The following is a 14,802-nucleotide window of genomic DNA, read 5'->3' as shown; positions in this document are numbered from 1 at the left end:
CCCGTACGCGTTGTTTGAACACAACTTGTTCTTGTGCATTGGGTAAAAGTCGATTTTTCGGACGTCATCATGTTTCACTCTTGACTGGCGCTAAACAATTCAAGCACACTACCAGTCACGACATTGTCATGCAATAATGATGGCGTTGTTCGAACACAACTTGTTATTATGCATAGGGTAAAAGTAGAAAGAAAATAATCACTGGACAATACATGTTAAACTGAAAGTATCTACATTTATAACATTTGATTATCTAAAATAAATTAATTCATGTTATTAGCTACTTGCTTTTAATGTGAAATTGTAATATCCTACATTTAAATAACTTAAATATGTCACTTACTGGTTTAAATAAAATAGGGCAACATAATAGTTACGACAGGCGCCACGTACAAAATTTTAATTCAGGGCTGACAGAGCTATATATGTCAAAAAGATTCTTTATCCTACAATATAAAACACTATTTTACGTTCCCATAGAGTGCAACAGTTTTGTCTGCAAGGTACTTTATATTTAAGACACCTTTTAATACAACAACCCCAGACACAACAGGCGCTTTATTTGTCAAAGGCACCTTATGCAAAAAAAAAAAAAACACAAAATAAAACAACTGGATGAAGAGTATTACTTATGTTACAATATGTTGAATCTAATGTCTTTGTTAGCCTTGCCTTTGTCTATCTGACGCTACCATTACTACATCGATTTTCAGGAAGATTTTGTCTTTAATGTTTTATTACTGGATATGTCAGATCTATATTAAATAACAAACAAGAAGTGAAAGTTGAAGTGAAAGTTAAAGGCGCGACTCCATTGATTTCGCATTGCTCAGTGGTTATGGTAAGACTTTTTATTTACATTTCAATTGTTTCATTTGGTATATGTTTAGTTTTTGAAGTCAAGAGTTTTTAAATTTTTTCGTTTATAATAATGTATTCAGTCTGGATTAAATTACTTAAAGACATGGCTGACATCTAATTAACTGGAGGAAAGCTTTCAATTTGCAATAAAATTACAACAAAAATTATATTTCAGATATTAAGTTATGGTGGTGTGTCTCTAAAACACAGTTTGTAGGACAGGAGGCTGACTGTTGTTTTGAGGGTTTCAAAATAAACTAGGGATGATAGGTGCACGGGTGTCCAAGAGATTTAATACAAGTCGTTTTTGTTATTTTGTTCGGGGGTAGAGTTGGTGCTTCAAGAAGCTAGAAAAGGATGGGTGAGTGAGTAACCTAGAAACTTTTAAAAATTAAATGGATAGGACCGTGAGTGGCCCATAGATTTAAAAAGTAGTAAAAAACGATTGGGTCGGTTAGCTGCTTTTTCATAAATTGAACGATATGAAAATAATGTGTAGGCCTTGTTATATTGAAATAGCCGTGAGCTTTTCAAGGAAACGTTTTTAGATAGTAATATTTTTTCGTTAGTTTAGTAAAGGAGGACAGGCATGTGAGTGTCCTAGAAATATTTCATACAATATATATTAACGTGTCCAGAGTGTAGAGTGTTGGTATTTTTGAAGAAAGATTAAAAAGGAATAGGCAAGTTGGAAACCTTGGATTATTTCTTAAAAAGGAGGACTTTGGTTTTTAAATGGTGGAGATGGTGTGAGTGGCTTTGGTAAAATAACAGACTGGATTTAGCTTTAAAAAATAAGCAAGATAGTAACGATGTATAGACATTATTTTCTTCTAAAAAATAAAAATTAAAATCAGATAATGACTAGTAATATCGTGGCCAACATTTTTCTAATTACAAAATCTGAGAATATGCCAGTGGGTGTCGTTGGACTTCAAAAGAACTTATAGCGATAGGCTCACGTTTAAAATATAATTTTGGTGGAAATAAGGGTACTTGGCTTACATTTACGTTTACTTGGAGGATTGGGGATTATAGAGGTTTTTGATACACAAATTTAGGGTTATTAATAACCTATAATTTTGAATTGTAGGTAGTAACAATATGCAATTGGTTTCAAGGAAAACGGAAGGATGATTAAATGGTGACCAACAAGATCGTTTCTTAAATATTGCTCGCTGAAAAACTACTACTGTGCTACAACAACAACTACTACTAATTGGCTTTGACTTTCTTTGCTGTTTCAAAAACGTATTTCTTTTCGTGCTTCTAGCCTGGTTAATATCGTCAACGTTGGACTTCTTCAGTATCGTTTCCTTGTGAAGTGCGCCTTAATATCGCTTGTCAAAGGTAGCCTGATTGTAGCAGTTGTGTTTGACACAGACTGTAAGAAACAAAATGCATTCCCTGTTGGCAGCTGGTTCGAACCAAATGCCGGTGAGAATCAGATTGTTTGCTAGTAGTATATGGGGATACCCTAGGGACAATGGGAATTAGCATTACAGACCCCCCCTGGGACAATCTAGGGACTATGTAAATTTAACATGGAAAAAAATCGTGGGACAATCTGGGGACAAGGGGAATTAGCATTACATGGTCAATAGAGTTTGGGACTGTCTAGGGACAAGGGAAAATTGAACATGGTCAATAGAGTTTGGGTTTGTCTAGGGACAAGGGGAATTGAACAAGGGGTAGGCAATTGAAAAGTCATTCTCTTTTCGAGAAATATGGGTGGCCCTGAAAAGGGCCTTTGGGTTTATGTTAATGTATCCATTAACATAAAGGGCATCTGCGGCATCTTCTTGTCCTCAAGCTGCGTCTTACTCGAGGGCCATAAATCAGTGTCCTCTTGAGGCAACCTTGTCTTTCTACGTATACTCTTCGTATCCATAGACTGGTGTCTGACTTGTCGACAACGGTCCACTTGGACCGGACATACATGAGCATGTCCGTCCTAAACATCATGGAAGACACAAGGGTGGATGATTCGACTGTGGTCCACATCTTGAAGCGACGAGAACAGGTGAATCAATGCAGTGAACTGCGCTTATTTATAGGTAGAGGAAGGATTGAAACGGATTGAGTTCATTCACCAATCCGAACACGCGTTACAAAATTCAGTCAGCCCGCATCCAATCCGAAGAGAGCAGTCTGTGACGTCACGTAGTCTATATAGATTTGCTAGCGCTTGTGTGCTGTCAATCTATGCGACAGTGATTCAACATGACGGAAACTCAGAAAACGATCCATTGGGGTGCACCAGCAGGGGAGACTGCCCAAGGGAATCCGGACTTACTTTCAGAAGAGGTGAATTGGGATTTTGTGGATTTTCTTACCTCGCAAGAATTTGTTCCGGAACCTTCGTTACCTTCTTCATTACCGCAAGTGGATAATTTTAGACAGAGACAGAAAGAAGAATTGGAGAAATTTATACAACGACAAAAGGAAGCGGAACAAGCTTTTCTCCTACAGCAACAGCAGCAAGAAGAAGAGGTAAGAAAAAAACAACAGCAACAACAGCAAGAAGAAGTAGCAGCAAAGGAACAAGAGGGTGAAAATCAAACGGTCACGGTACTGTTGGACATTTTAGCGGAGTTAAGAAGTCTGAAACAAATGTATCAGACTTCTTTAATACGACCGAAGAGAATACGACCTTCCCGAGCTAAACACGCCAACCCTGTGACTAAGCCTACCGTACCACCCTTAGTGATTTCAACCCAATCATCAACATTACGCAGTCCAGAAGTAGGCCTTGGCCGTGGCAAAGGCTTAAGGCAGTTAAAGTTGATTGCTTAAACTCACCCCTACACCAATAAAAGGCCCTTTTCAGGGCCACCCACATTTCTCGAAAAGAGATAACCCTTTCAATTTGCCAATAACTCAAAAACAACCCATTTTACCCCCCCCCCATAGTACGTGTCTTTGTATGAGTGCGTGAGTGTAGCTTCTTATTTTAAAATCAAAACTCATTAATTTATTCTTTTATCCATTATTACAATCCAATTCACAATTCACAACACAACACTTTAATAAAAAAGTTCATTGACTTCTTCTTTCTCCTTGTTTAGTCTCTCTGTTTTTTGAATTTCTTCACCGTTTTTTCCTCATTTTCTTCCCTTCTTTTCTTCTCCTGTTTCTTTGCCTCTTGTAAATAGAATTGTCTTCTTTCTTCCTCTTCTTCCTCTGAAGAATCCCTCTCTTCTTCCGAAGAATCCCTCTCTTCTTCTGAATACTTCCTCTTTTCTTCTGACTCCTCTTGTTTCATTTTTGGGCAATCTGGAGACCAATGTCCTTTTTCTTGACAATAATAACAGGTATCTTGACTTTTTCTTTTTTAGCCCCTGTTTTCTTTTTCTTTTTTGACGGTTTGGACACTCTGAAGACCAATGCCCTTTCTTCTGACAGATATAGCAAGTATCTTGACTTTTATCTCGAAAGAAAGGAGAGTAGTCCGTCGGCTGGTCTGAAGAGAATTTTCTAATGACCCCTCGCAAAGCTCTGATGAAACGTTCCATCTGGGTAGTCTCTTCCATCGTTGTGCTCGGTTTGAGAGTGAAATGAATAGTGAAAGGACAAGACACACACCCTTTTGTATACGCTGGTCTGCCATGACTATAAATTAGTCTATGGTGTTTAAACTTGAGTCATTTCACGTTTTGCACTCAAGATGAAACGATCCTATTCATTCAAGAAGAAAGAAGAAGAAAGTAAGAGGCAGAAACGTGATCTATCGCCTCGTACCAGGGCTGAAATCTTGGCACAAATTCATGCCAGTGATTTTGAAGAGGACATGAGTGAACCAGAATCCGAACCCTCTAAACCAAGTTCACCACCCTTAGTCAACCCTGAAAAATACTATTCCATTCGAGAGACGGAAAAGCGCTCCTCTAGAAACTTTAGAACCACGGCTTACAAATACACAGTGAAGTTTAAAGATTTCAAGGCTGAAGTGCCGTTAGAGAAAGCAGAAGTGTTTATCACTGGGGTGTGGGATTCTTTGCTCACCGCACTCAAGCGACAATGTCAACCCAAAGAAGACGATCACTTGAGACTTTCCATACAACAAGACGGTTTGAAATCCCCTGTCTGGATCGAGTTTAGCACCCTGCAGAATTGACCGCTTCCAAAGTCATGGACAAGATTCAACACGTACAACAATCTAATGATCAGTTTGACATCACCGATGGAAAAACCACACTGGACATGACCCACGTCTCTCCTCCTCAAGGGACTGGACGCAAAAAGATGTTATTGGTGGACGACCTTCGCAACACCAAAACAAGTCTCGTCCGAATTAACAACCCTCAAAACCAGATGTGTTTAGCCCGTGCCATCGTGGTGGGACGAACCTATGCCAACAAGAACGACACGGTAGAATGGAAAAGAACCTGGGAGAACATTCGAAAATCGAACCGAGCCAAACAACGAAACGAAGCAGAACTCCTGTTACAACAAGCCGGACTGTCCAAATACACACCCTGTGGCATTCCTGAGATGCAAAAATTGCAAGATGCCCTAGCTCCACGATACACCTTGAAAGTGCACCCTTAAGAAATGCGCGGGCCTCTGTTGTTTCGAGGCCAAGATTTTAAGGACGGAAAATACATTCATGTTTATTATCACGATGACCATTTCGATACCATTACCAGTATCACTGCATTCCTGGGATACGGTTATTACTGTGAGAAATGTGACCATGGTTATAACAATCGAGAGCAACACAAGCATTGCGGATTGAAATGTCCAGGATGTTTGGCCTCTCCACCCTGTCTGAGCGAAGAACCAGTGCCTTGTTCAACTTGTCTGCGCACGTTTGTCAGCCCTACCTGTTACCAACAACATCTGAAGACGCAAGGTTCACAGCAGAAATGTGCTTGTCAACTCCTGAGATTGTGCCCTACGAGTGGACAAGGCATACGTACCAATAGTACCAAGGCACACGTATGTTCAGGAAAAAAAAATCTCACATTTGTCATCACATCGTGGACTTGAAACACCAATGCTACGCGCAAAAATACGAACCCCCACCAGAGAAAGAGGACGGTCACAAGAAGAAAGGCAATTTCATCTTTTTCGATTTCGAATGCATGCAAGAGACCGGCATTCACATTCCTAATTTCTGCGTGGCTCATCGAGCGTGCGAGAAGTGCATTCAAGAACCTATCTTCGGTCATTGCCCTCACTGCGGCAAGATTCCTGGAGGGCGTGAAAAAATCTTTCGGGGACCGAACACGTTAGCCGATTTTGCCCAATGGGTTTTAGACCGCGTCGACAAGACGTGGAGCCAAGAGGACATCGAACGTTACGGAGATTGTCATCGCCATGCCACGGTGATGGCTCACAATTTCTCCGGATACGATGGACAGTTTCTTTTGAGATACCATACAGAACGAGGCACCGAGCGTCCTAAAGTGACTTTGAACGGAGCCAAAATCATTTTCATGCAAGTGGGACAAGTGCAGTTTAAGGATTCGATGAGCTATTTGGCCATGCCTTTGAGTCGAATGCCTAAAACGTTTGGAATGACAGAAATGGCTAAAGGGTACTTTCCACACTTTTTCAATACGGAAGCCAATCAACACGCCGTTCTACCCCATTTGCCTGAGGCTCACTATTACGACCCCGACAACATGCGTACCGAACAACGAGAAGATTTCGACGCTTGGTAACAGGCTCATGCCTCTGACCCCTTCGACTTTCAGGAAGAAATGCTAAAGTATTGTCGTTCCGACTTGGACATTTTACGGCGTTGCTGTGGAAAATTTCGAGAACTGTTCATGGAACACGGAGGGGTCGATCCTTTGAAAGAAGCTTGCACCATTGCCAAAGCGTGTTCCTTAGTGTATCGACAACGATTCATGCCTGAAAACACCGTGGCTGTCATCAGCCCTCAAACGACCCACTTTGTCAAACGTCAATACTCGGTCAAAGCCCTACGTTGGTTACATTACTTGTGCGACAAGGAAGACAAGTGGATTCAGCATGCCCGCAACGGAGGAGGCGAAAAGACCATCGGAACGTATTGCTGAGACTTAGAAAACCCCAAGATCGTGTACGAGTTTAACGGTTGCTTATTTCACGGATGTCCCGTCTGCTACCCTGACCGTGACACTAAAAATCAGTTTTTACAACGGACCATGGAAGACTTGTACCAGGACACATGTCAGCGACGCCTAAAGTTGGAACAGCAAGGATACCAAGTGGTGGAAATGTGGGAACACGAGTACGATCACCGTATGAAAACCGATCCCGAGTTTAAATGCCTCGTGGAAAGTTACCAGTTCATGGATCCGCTGAACCCTAGGGATAGTTTGTACGGAGGAAGGACCAATGCCACCTGTTTGCTGTACCAAGCCGACGAAGAGAAAGGAGAAGAAATCAAATACTTGGACGTGTGTTCGCTGTATCCCTACGTGTGCAAATATTGTCGCTTTCCTGTAGGGTACCCGCAATTGCTGACGGAACACATCGACCTGGTCAACATTCGACAATACGAAGGCTTGATCAAGTGCAAAGTTTTGCCTCCCACGAACCTATACCATCCCGTCTTACCTCACCATTGTCAAGGCAAACTGATGTTTCCCTTGTGCCGTACATGTGCCGAAACGTGCAACCAAGACCAACCTTGTCAGCACACCCAGGAAGAACGGGCCTTGACGGGAACCTGGGTCAGCGTAGAATTGTTCAAAGCTCTGGACATGGGATACCAACTGTCAGAAGTGTACGAAATTTGCCACTTTCCCAAGACACAACAATACCACAAGGGTGATCCCAGTCAGAAAAGCATTTTCGCTGACTACGTGGATGCCTTTTTGAAACTGAAACAAGAAGCCAGCGGCTATCCTTCCTGGTGTCACACTCCCGAAGACCAAATAGAATTCAAAAGAGAAATACTATGAACAAGAAGGCATCTCTTTAGACCACATCGAGAAAAACGAAGGCAGGCGATCGTTTGCCAAAGTGATGTTAAATTGCTTGTGGGGTAAAATGGCACAACGACCGTGTTTACCCAAGACGGAATATTTGACAGAACCTTCCCGCTACTTCCAGATGATTCACGACAAAACCAAATACATGAAACACGTGGATGTCGTTCGCGAGGATTTGATCTTGGTCAATTACGAAGAAGATCTTGACTTTGTACAAGACGACCCTTTTGGAAATGTCATCATTGCGGCTTACGTGACAGCCCATGCTCGCTTAAAATTGTACGAAGCATTAGAACTGTTAGGGGAACGCATCCTGTACTTTGACACCGACAGTTGCATTTACATCCATCACCCGAGTCAACAGCACCCTGACATCGAAGGAGACCGTTTAGGAGCCTGGACAGACGAGCATCCCGACGACAAGATTCTAAGTTTCGTCAGTGGCGGTCCCAAAAATTACGGCTACGAATACCGTGACAAACAAGGAGAAGTGCACACCACGTGCAAAGTGAAAGGACTGACTCTGAATTATCGTACCAGTCGAGTGGTCAACTTTGGGGTATTGAAAGAAGCCTTGCAATCGGGAGAGGATGGACACTTTAAAGTGACCACCTATCAACCGAACAAGACTGTACGTTTACCCACTCACCACATCGTAAGTCGGCCCTTGGAAAAAGTCTATCAAATCGTGTACCAGAAGCGAGTTCGACTTCCCAATCATTTCACCTTACCGTATGGACACGTCGGTATTGGTCTGTATATAAAAAGGAACCCTAGGCAAGACCGATAGTTCATTGGGACTACCAAGACCAAGCGAACAAGATGAATACTTTCAAAGAAACACAAAACAAGTTGTTTAGAAAGGCACAATTCAAGTGTGAGGCTTCTGAAGTGGAATGCGATTGTGAGCCTTGCGATGGGTACGATGCTGTACGTTGTGACCTTAGCGATGCCGTAAAGCATCATGGGAACTTTGTTCTTACGACCCCTATCATGGAAAGTGATGCTGTGCGTGTCAAACCTGAGGGATGCGAAAGTGATGCCGCTCGTCCTCTTGGACACTTTACTGGGTTTCGTTTTAAAGGGGAATGTTCACCTTCACCTCTACCCCCCTACGGATGTCATCCAGCCCTGAGCAAACTCCTGCCCATGTCACTCAACCCTCATCGAAACGAACCTGTGAAAGACGAATATTCGTTTTCTGTGCGTCTGTCGGAATACTGCGACTTTGAAAATCGTCTTCAATCGTTCAAAGGAAAATGGCCTTAGTATCTGGGAGGACCGACCCCCGAAGAATTAGCCAGAGCCGGATTTTTCTACTTGGGCGAAGGAGATAAAGTCAAGTGCTTCAGTTGCGGTGTGCCACTTCATTACTGGGAACCGCAAGATTCGGCCTACGTAGAACATGCTCGATGGTCACCGAATTGTCATTACTTACCCTTAGTGGGACCGAGACATTGAAGTAACTTACCATAATCTGTTCATGGATACTTTACAAGAGAACATTCGTGCTTTACCTGTGGAGTTGAGAGAACGCATTTACCGAGAGCTGGTCAAAATACAAGTGAAACGTAAAGAACAATTGCATCCGTTACGTCACCGGTGTTTGAATCACTGGTACCTGAAGGCTATACAAGGATTGATTCAATTGAAAGTGTTCCATTGGACAGACATTGATCAACGATCCCCTAGTTTTAAAAAGGATTGGTTTGTTATGGACGATTCTCTCTACTACATCATTGTAAACGTACTGCATCGAATTCCAGAGGAAGAGTTAACGAATTACCAACATCTTGAACAAAATGTCAACTTAGTGAAAGAGGAAACTTCTGAACGAATTGTAATGTGTAGATTAGTGACTAAACGATTTAAATTCGACACTGAAGTAAAACCATGTTTGTGCAAAGAGTACATTTCTTGTGTCAGACCAAAGAGGATTTAGTATGACCTATTCATGGATACTTTGCTAGAGAACATTCGTGTTTTGCCTGTGGAGTTGAGAGAACGCATTTACTGAGAACTGATCAAAATACAAGTGAAACGCAAACGCAAAGTTATTCAACCGTTTTAAAATTATGCTCTGTTCCAAAGTATAAGAAGACTGATTATGAGTGGATATTACATCAGGCACAAAGGTAAACGAGGCTATTGGCCACCACCCAACGATTCCAAAAACAGTGTATATACTTATGGATACTTTACAAGAGAACATTTTGGGCTTGCCTGAGGAGTTGAGAGAAAGGATTTACCGAGAACTGGTCAAAATAGAAGTCAAAGGTAAAGAACAATTGCATCCGTTACGTCACCAGATCTTTAACCATTGGTACTGGTACCTGAATGGTATAAGAGGACTGATTCGTCAGAAATTTTTTCAGTGGTCAGACCTTGTTGAACACTTTCAGTTTGTGAATGATGATGAACTAGACGTTCGTAATTTTGGTTACTTCGAGATTCACTTACTGCAACATATTGAGGAAGACGAGTTAAAGGATTACCAACATTTGTTACATGGAATCTGCTTAGAGAAAGACGAAACATCTAGACAAACTCTGACGTTTCAGTTACAGTATGTAACATTTAAATTCCCTACTGGAGACCGAACATGTCTTGTTAGAAATTACCTTTATTGCTTCCGAAACAAAGAGACTATAAAATCAAGTTGCCATGCCACGGATTATGTCACATATTATTGAACAGATTCCGTGGAAGGAACTCAATGACCATATTCAAACCGTGGATCATTACCATCGATTATTACAAGAACTGTATCCATTCAATTTGGGTCGACAAGTGGTGTGTGTCTTAGTGACTTGTTTTCTGGGATTTCGTTTACCAGCCGATTCTTTGTGGACTCTTTACGATCAGTACCTACCACCTCAATGGCCTTAAATGGTCACGAAAAACTCCTTTTGCTCAAAGCTTGCGTTTTCATCTGGATACTTCTCGACCTCTACGGGAAAAAAAGATTCGTCAACTTTTAGCTACCCAAGACGTGTATGACGATGTGTGTGTAGCTTGTGACTTACATCCCCATTGGACAGATGTCCGTGCCTGGAAAGAATGGGGTTTTGAGGCTTGGACCCAAGAAGTGGCCCAGTATGCACGAGAGTTGTTCAAGGAAAAAAGTTACTTTTCAACCCGTGTTAGTGACGGTGCCAGAAGAACCCGTCACCCAGGACAGGACTGTCGTCGACAGGCCTGAAAGACCCTTTCGGGAGGACACTTGTGTGACCTTACCCCCTACTATAGAACTGGTTAGAACATTACCCAAAACATGTTGTAGAGACACTTGTGTTTATTCCACGTTAATGGTTATCATGTGCCTTTTATCCTTGTACTTAAGCCTTTGGCTTTTATGTATTTTTGTCTTTCGTATTCATGTTTGAAAACATTCATTAAACGTGTTCTGAAAAAGTATATAAACTCTTGTCTTGTTTGTTTTCGTGACATTTCTCACACTATGGCTACCTCTGCTGTCTCTGCTCTCTCTTCCTCTACTGTCAAAGTCATCGACGAACACTTAGATCGTGCCAGTTGGGAGGCTTTGTATCTTCGCCATCCCTTTAACATGCTCATTGCTGGACCTAGCGGTTCAGGCAAAACCGAATTCGTCAAACGTTTGATCTAACATAAACATCATTTGATCGATCGGCCCCCTCAACGGATCGTGTGGTGTTACAAAGAGTGGCAATCGGCGTACAGCCTCTTGCGAGAAAGTCAAGGCAATTCCATCGTGTTTGTGGAAGGCATTCCTAAAGAAGACGACAGCATCGTCTCTGACTCCCGTCAAACCCATTTGGTCATTTTCGACGACATGTTAGGAGAAGACGAAGAAGAAATTAAACTGTGGTTCACGCGCAAAGGGCATCACCGTAATGCCAGTATCGTTTACATCACCCAAAATTTGATTCAACAAAGTAAAGCCCATCGCACCATCAGTCTCAATGCGCATTACGTGGTCTTGTTTAAAAGCCCTCGAGATAAATCGCAAGTGCAAGTCTTAGCCAAACAGTTAGGAACGCCTTGGCTGACTCAGGCGTACGACGATGCCACTCAAACGCCACACGCCTATTTACTCGTCGATTTGAAACCTACGACCCCCGAGGATTTGCGATTTCGTACCCACTTGTTTCACCACTGGTGCCAAGACGGAGGACCTGTCCTGTACACGTCTCCGTCCTCGAATTAATTTCACTCCACATAAAAAAGCTATAAAAACCTCAGACCCTTTTTCGTCTGTCTCAGTGTGAACATCACGTCCCTTCAGTCGCATCTTCCCGTCAAATTGATTCGTGCCTTGTATGGGATCAGTCGAGAAAAAAATCCACAAATACGAGCTCGTGTCTTAGAAGCTAGTCTCAAAGAAGTCTTACGATGGTTCACGGTGACAGCACGTCAAATACTCCAAGGAATCATTCAGATTCCTCATCAGACCAAACGCTTTTTCGATCGAAACAAAGTCGCTTTGGTCCAACTGGCCGATCCCCGCATCGACACTCAAACCAAAAAACAAATCATTTTGAAACCTGGAGGGAGCGGTACTCTAGGAGGGGTCATCATTCGCTCTCTCTTAAGATGGGATCCTAATGCCCCCAAACTTCTCCCCAAGAAAAAAGTCCAACGAAGCCCCAAGAAGAAAAAGAAAAAGACCAGGTCCCCAAGAAGAATAACTTCTCCAGTGGCGGGACCCTCCTCTGACCAGACACCACCCCCCCCCCCCGGAAAAAGAAAAGAAGCCCTCAGAAAAAGAAACAGAGAAAAAGTCCCCAGAAAAAGAAAAGTCCAGAGAAGAAAACTAGTCGCAAGAGAGGCACTTCGGCCAGGACGCAACCTTACACTCGCAAACCACGACCTGCCACAGCAGTGACTGCGTCTCCGGCATCCTCACGTTCATCCACTTCTCCGTTGATGACACCAAGAACTGAAGAGTACTTGGAGACGTTGATCACACCAAGAACTTCTCCGGTGATGACCCCAAAAAGAACTTCCCCAGTGGCAGGACCCTCCAATTTAGTGGCAGTGGCTGCTGCTCACAAAGTACCTTCTCCCAAAATCAAAGTCCAAGAAAGATCGGGCATGTTACAAAGTTTACTGAATTTGTCCAAGCAAGAACTGGCTCGATTTAGTCCGTTACGTACCCCTGCACGACGTGTCATGCCTGTCCTCAAATTGATACGACGTAAAGACAATCAGTGGCGACGCGTTCCAGTATAAAAAAAGGCCTGTGACCAAGTCGCGGGTATCAGTGTTTTTTGGTGCTCCTGAAGACTCAAAGATGTCACCCTCCAGAAAACCCCAAGGAAAGAAAAGGAAAGGACTACCACCACGTTTAGTCAAACATGGGGACATGTTATCTGTCCTGTCCAAAGCTTCTCCACCTCTACGAAAAAAACTCATTCAATCGGCCTCCAAAGAGGTCATCGATACCGTGTGCGAATGTTGTTTGAACGTCTTGAAAGGCACGATCCCTTTGTCCAAACACCAGAAACAATGCTTAAGCAAACATCGTCACGTTCTTCGCCAAATGGTTCAAAAGAAAATTCCCATTCGTCAAAAAAAGAAGATGTTGGTCCAACGTGGAGGTATTTTACCTCTCTTGTTAGGCCCCTTACTGAAAGGAGTCTTGGGAACCATGTTGGGAGGACTGGTGGGAGCAAGATAAAAAGGCCCTCGGAAGTCCCAAGATCTCAGAATCGACCCCTGACAACCCCATGGAAGGATGAAAACTAGCTTTAGTGCCTTACAAACGATGGATGGAATACCATCGTTGGCAAGAACAACGCACCCCGCATTTACCTCCCAATCCCAATTTGAGAGAGATGTCCCAGTTACAAAACGAATTGCAGTCCTTGATGGATCGCCAAGATTTGTCCGAAACAGAAAAATTGCAAAAGTACGGTCAACTCTTGCAACGACTGCAACTCTTTCACCAGAATGCTTTAGACGAAACAGCTTTACCCACTCTGAAAGATTTTAAGACCTTGATGAAAAGTCCAGCACCATCACCAGTACCAGTACCAGTACCAGTACCACTACTACCAGTGACCAAGACAGAAAAAGGAAAAGAAGAAGAAGAAGAAGGGTTTCAAACTCCACCAGAAAAAGTACGCAAGTTAACAACACCACCTACCTCCAGAATTGGATGGATTAAAAAAATGATGGCCACCCCTTCTTCATCACAAGAGAAAAAGAAAGTGAAGACAGAAGTGAAGACAGAAGTGAAACAAGAACCGATATCCCCCGCTCAGACATCCTCCTCTTCAACACCTATTGCCGGTCGCACACGCAAAGCGTTGCAATCCAAGAAAGTACCCCAAGAGAAAAAGAGTAGCATCCTCCAAGAGTGGGTGTCTTATTAACACACAAACACAAAAAAAATGGAAAAAGTCTTAGCCAGCATTTACTAAGATCCCTCTCATCCTGCAGGTTACGCAGGAGTTCAAAAATTGTATCGTGCTGCCAAAACTCGAGTGAAAAGTCTCCGTTTACCTCAGGTGCAACGATAGTTACAAGAACAAGCTACCTACACTTTACACAAACCCATTCGACGCAAGTTTGCCAGAAGTCGCACCCGAGTGGAAGGCATCGATCATCAATGGCAAGCCGATTTAGCAGATGTCTCTCATTTGGCCAGTTACAATCGTGGCTACAAATATTTGTTTTGTGTCATCGACGTCTTTTCCAAATTTGTCTGGGTCGTGCCCTTGACTTCCAAATCGAGCAGCGAGTTAGTGCGAGCCCTGCAACGGGTGTTGAAACAAAGCGGTCGTCACCCTCTTCGATGGCAAACGGACAAAGGCACCGAATTTCTGAACCAAGCTTTCCAAAAAGAATTAAAGAAACGTGACATTCATTTTTTTACCACCGAGAATCCCGAAACCAAAGCCAGCATCGTGGAACGTTTTCAACGCACTAATTCACGCATCACCACACTCTGAAGTACATCGACATCTTACCGCACCTGGTGCAAGCGTACAACCAATCTTACCATCGAAGCATCGGACGTGCCCCG

At 42.9% G+C, this 14,802-nt stretch overlaps 1 protein-coding gene across 3 annotated transcripts in view; it reads right to left on the bottom strand.

Annotated features, from left to right (window-relative positions):
• LOC149774295 (P-selectin-like) overlaps positions 1 to 14,802 on the bottom strand; it is a 144,434-nt gene that overhangs the window by 85,869 nt on the left and 43,763 nt on the right. The gene's annotated exons all lie outside the window — the stretch shown is intronic.

The sequence above is a fragment of the Sinohyriopsis cumingii genome, unplaced genomic scaffold (genome assembly GCF_028554795.1).
Source record: "Sinohyriopsis cumingii isolate HCF-2022 unplaced genomic scaffold, ASM2855479v2 utg000349l, whole genome shotgun sequence".
In the NCBI taxonomy this organism is placed as follows: Eukaryota; Metazoa; Mollusca; class Bivalvia; order Unionida; family Unionidae; genus Sinohyriopsis; species Sinohyriopsis cumingii.
The sequence above is the reverse complement of the archived record's forward strand: the minus strand, read 5'-3'. Positions and strand labels throughout refer to the sequence as shown.